A 6,000-nucleotide genomic window follows, 5' to 3' on the forward strand; every position below is an offset into this window, starting at 1 on the left:
ATATTACCTCTATATAGGATACTGGTAACACCTCATCCTGAGTACTGTGTATAGGAAGACGTATTAGTAGCAGGAGGAGGGAGGTTATATTACCACTATATAGGACACTGGTAACACCTCACCCCGAGTATTGTGTATAGGAAGAGGTATTAGCAGGAAGAGGGAGGTTATATTACCACTACATAGGACACTGGTAACACCTCACCCCAAGTACTGTGTAAAGGAAGAGGTATTAGTGGCAGGAAGAGGGAGTCTATATTACCACTATACTGTATAGGAGGCTGGTAACACCTCACCCCAAGTACTGTGTATAGGAAGAGGTATTAGTTGTAGGAAGAGGGAGGTTATATTACCAGTATATAGGTCACTGGTAACACCTCACTCAGAATACTGTGTATAGGAAGAGGTATTAGTAGCAGGAAGAGGGGGGATATATTACCACTATATAGGTCACTGGTAACATCTCACCCCGAGCACTGTGTATAGGAAGAGGTATTAGTAGCAGAACGAGGGAGGTTATATTACCACTATATAAATCACTGGTAACACCTCACCCCGAGTACTGTGTATAGGAGGGGTATTAGTGGCAGGAAGAGGGAGGTTATATTACCACTACACTGTACAGGAGACTGGTAACATCTCACCCCGAGTACTGTGTATAGGAAGAGATATTAGTAGCAGGAAGAGGGGGGTTATATTACCATTATATAGGACACTGGTAACACCTCACCCCGAGTACTGTGTAAAGGAAGAGGTTTTAGTAGCAGGAAGAGGGAGGTTATATTACCTCTATATAGGGCACTGGTAACACCTCACCCCGAGTACTCTGTATAGGAAAGGGTAATAGTAGCAGGAAGAGGGAGGGTATATTACCACTATATAGGTCACAGGTAACACCTCACCCCGAGTACTGTGTATAGGAAGAGGTATTAGTAGCAGGTAGAGGGAGGTCATATTACCACTATATAGGACACTGGTAACACCTCACCCCAAGTACTGTGTATAGGAAGAGGTATGAATAGTAGGAAGAGGGAGGTTATATTACCACTATATAGGTCACTGGTAACACCTCACCCGAGTACTGTGTATAGGAAGAGATATTAGTGGCAGGCATAGGGAGGTTATATTACCACTATAAAGGTCACTGGTAACACCTCACCCCGAGTACAGTGTATAGGAAGAGGTATTAGTGGCAGGAAGAGGGAGGTTATATTACCACTTTATAGGTCACAGGTAACACCTCACCCCGAGTACTGTGTATAGGAAGAGGTATTAGTAGCAGGAAGAGGGAGGTTATATTACCACTATATAGGACACCGGTAACACCTCACCCTGAGTACTGTGTATAGGAAGAGGTATGAATAGTAGGAAGAGGGAGGTTATATTACCACTATATAGGTCACTGGTAACACCTCACCCCGAGTACTGTGTATAGAAAGAGATATTAGTGGCAGGAAGTTATATTACCACTATAAAGGTCACTGATAACACCTCATCCCGAGTACTGTGTATAGGAAGAGATAATAGTGGCAGGAAAAGGAAGGTTATATTACCACTATAAAGGTCACTGATAACACCTCACCCCGAGTACTGTGTATAGGAAGGGGTATTAGTAGCAGGAAGAGGGAGGTTATATTACCACTATATAGATCATTGGTAACACCTCACCCCAAATATTGTGTATAGGAAGAGGTATTAGTAGCAGGAATAGAGAGGTTATATTACCACTATATAGGTCACTGGTAACATCTCACCCCGAGTACTGTGTATAGGAAGAGATATTAGTAGCAGGAAGAGGGGGTTTATATTACCATTATATAGGACACTGGTAACACCTCACCCTGAGTACTGTGTATAGGAAGAGTTATTAGTAGCAGGAAGAGGGAGGTTATATTACCTCTATATAGGATACTGGTAACACCTCATCCCGAGTACTGTGTATAGGAAGAGGTATTAGTAGCAGGAGGAGGGAGGTTATATTACCACTATATAGGACACTGGTAACACCTCACCCCGAGTATTGTGTATAGGAAGAGGTATTAGCAGGAAGAGGGAGGTTATATTACCACTACATAGGACACTGGTAACACCTCACCCCAAGTACTGTGTAAAGGAAGAGGTATTAGTGGCAGGAAGAGGGAGTCTATATTACCACTATACTGTATAGGAGGCTGGTAACACCTCACCCCAAGTACTGTGTATAGGAAGAGGTATTAGTTGTAGGAAGAGGGAGGTTATATTACCAGTATATAGGTCACTGGTAACGCCTCACTCCGAGTACTGTGTATAGGAAGAGGTATTAGTAGCAGGAAGAGGGGGGTTATATTACCACTATATAGGTCACTGGTAACATCTCACCACGAGCACTGTGTATAGGAAGAGGTATTAGTAGCAGAGCGAGGGAGGTTATATTACCACTATATAAATCACAGGTAACACCTCACCCCGAGTACTGTGTATAGGAAGAGATATTAGTAGGAGGAAGAGGGAGGTTATATTTTCACTATATAGATCACTGGTAACACCTCACCCCGAGTACTGTGTATAGGAGGGGTATTAGTGGCAGGAAGAGGGAGGTTATATTACCACTATATAAGACACCGGTAACACCTCACCCTGAGTACTGTGTATAGGAAGAGGTATGAATAGTAGGAAGAGGGAGGTTATATTACCACTATATAGGTCACTGATAACACCTCATCCCGAGTACTGTGTATAGGAAGGGGTATTAGTAGCAGGAAGTGGGAGGTTATATTACCACTATATAGATCATTGGTAACACCTCACCCCAAATATTGTGTAGAGGAAGAGGTATTAGTAGCAGGAAGAGGGAGACTATATTACCACTATATAGGTTACTGGTAACACCTCACCCTGAGTACTGTGTATAGGAAGAGATATTAGTGGCAGGAAGTTATATTACCACTATAAAGGTCACTGATAACACCTCATCCCGAGTACTGTGTATAGGAAGGGGTATTAGTAGCAGGAAGTGGGAGGTTATATTACCACTATATAGATCATTGGTAACACCTCACCCCAAATATTGTGTATAGGAAGAGGTATTAGTAGCAGGAAGAGGGAGACTATATTACCACTATATAGGTTACTGGTAACACCTCACCCTGAGTACTGTGTATATGAAGAGATATTAGTGGCAGGAAAAGGGAGGTTATATTACCACTATAAAGTTCACTAGTAACACCTCACCCCGAGTACTGTGTATAGGAAGAGATATTAGTGGCAGGAAAAGGGAGGTTATTTTACCACTACACTGTATAAGAGACTGGTAACACCTCACCCCAAGTACTGTGTATAGGAAGAGGTATTAATAGGAGGAAGAGGGGGGTTATATTACCACTATATATGTCACAGGTAACACCTCACCCAGAGTACTGTGTAAAGGAAGAGGTATTAGTAGCAAGTAGAGGGAGGTTATATTACCACTATATAGTTCACTTGTAACACCTCACCCCAAGTTCTGTGTATAGGAAGAGGTATTAGTAGCAGGAAGAGGGAGGTATTAGTAGCAGGAAGAGGGGGGTTATATTACCACTATATAGGTCACAGGTAACACCTCACCCCAAGTACTGTGTATAGGAAGAGGTATTAGTAGCAGGAAGAGGGAGGTTATATTACCACTATATAGGTCACTGGTAACATCTCACCCCGAGTACTGTGTATAGGAAGAGATATTAGTGGCAGGAAAAGGGAGGTTATATTACCACTAAAAAGGTCAGTGGTAACACCTCACCCCGAGTACTGTGTATAGGAAGAGGTTTTAGTAGCAGGAAGAGGGAGGTTAAATTACCACTATATAGGTCACTTGTAACATCTCACCCGAGTACTGTGTATAGGAAGAGATATTGGTAGCAGGAAGAGGAGGGTTATATTACCATTATATAGGACACTGGTAACACCTCACCCCGAGTACTGTGTATAGGAAGAGGTTTTAGTAGCAGGAAGAGGGAGGTTATATTACCTCTATATAGGGCACTGGTAACACCTCACCCCGAGTACTCTGTATAGGAAAGGGTAATAGTAGCAGGAAGAGGGAGGGTATATTACCACTATATAGGTCACAGGTAACACCTCACCCCGAGTACTGTGTATAGGAAGAGGTATTAGTAGCAGGAAGAGGGAGGTCATATTACCACTACATAAGACACTGGTAACACCTCACCCCAAGTACTGTGTATAGGAAGAGGTATGAATAGTAGGAAGAGGGAGGTTATATTACCACTATAAAGGTCACTGGTAACACCTCACCCCGAATACTGTGTATAGGAAGAGGTATTAGTGGCAGGAAGAGGGAGGTTATATTACCACTTTATAGGTCACAGGTAACACCTCACCCCGAGTACTGTGTATAGGAAGAGGTATTAGTAGCAGGAAGAGAGAGGATATATTACCACTATATAGGTCACAAGTAACACCTCTCCCCAAGTACTGTGTATAGGAAGAGGTATTTGTAGCAGGAAGAGGGAGGTTATATTACCACTATATAGGACACCGGTAACACCTCACCCCGAGTACTGTGTATAGGAAGAGTTATTAGTAGCAGGAAGAGGGAGGTTATATTACCTCTATATAGGATACTGGTAACACCTCATCCCGAGTACTGTGTATAGGAAGAGGTATTAGTAGCAGGAGGAGGGAGGTTATATTACCACTATATAGGACACTGGTAACACCTCACCCCGAGTATTGTGTATAGGAAGAGGTATTAGCAGGAAGAGGGAGGTTATATTACCACTACATAGGACACTGGTAACACCTCACCCCAAGTACTGTGTAAAGGAAGAGGTATTAGTGGCAGGAAGAGGGAGTCTATATTACCACTATACTGTATAGGAGGCTGGTAACACCTCACCCCAAGTACTGTGTATAGGAAGAGGTATTAGTTGTAGGAAGAGGGAGGTTATATTACCAGTATATAGGTCACTGGTAACGCCTCACTCCGAGTACTGTGTATAGGAAGAGGTATTAGTAGCAGGAAGAGGGGGGTTATATTACCACTATATAGGTCACTGGTAACATCTCACCACGAGCACTGTGTATAGGAAGAGGTATTAGTAGCAGAACGAGGGAGGTTATATTACCACTATATAAATCACAGGTAACACCTCACCCCGAGTACTGTGTATAGGAAGAGATATTAGTAGGAGGAAGAGGGAGGTTATATTATCACTATATAGATCACTGGTAACACCTCACCCCGAGTATTGTGTATAGGAGGTGTATTAGTGGCAGGAAGAGGGAGGTTATATTACCACTATATAAGACACCGGTAACACCTCACCCTGAGTACTGTGTATAGGAAGAGGTATGAATAGTAGGAAGAGGGAGGTTATATTACCACTATATAGGTCACTGATAACACCTCATCCCGAGTACTGTGTATAGGAAGGGGTATTAGTAGCAGGAAGTGGGAGGTTATATTACCACTATATAGATCATTGGTAACACCTCACCCCAAATATTGTGTAGAGGAAGAGGTATTAGTAGCAGGAAGAGGGAGACTATATTACCACTATATAGGTTACTGGTAACACCTCACCCTGAGTACTGTGTTTAGGAAGAGATATTAGTGGCAGGAAGTTATATTACCACTATAAAGGTCACTGATAACACCACATCCCGAGTACTGTGTATAGGAAGGGGTATTAGTAGCAGGAAGTGGGAGGTTATATTACCACTATATAGATCATTGGTAACACCTCACCCCAAATATTGTGTATAGGAAGAGGTATTAGTAGCAGGAAGAGGGAGACTATATTACCACTATATAGGTTACTGGTAACACCTCACCCTGAGTACTGTGTATAGGAAGAGATATTAGTGGCAGGAAAAGGGAGGTTATATTACCACTATAAAGGTCACTAGTAACACCTCACCCCGAGTACTGTGTATAGGAAGAGATATTAGTGGCAGGAAAAGGGAGGTTATTTTACCACTACACTGTATAAGAGACTGGTAACACCTCACCCCAAGTACTGT

This window comes from Taudactylus pleione, unplaced genomic scaffold, assembly GCF_031769625.1.
Source record: "Taudactylus pleione unplaced genomic scaffold, aTauple2 ptg000447l, whole genome shotgun sequence".
NCBI classification, from domain to species: Eukaryota; Metazoa; Chordata; class Amphibia; order Anura; family Myobatrachidae; genus Taudactylus; species Taudactylus pleione.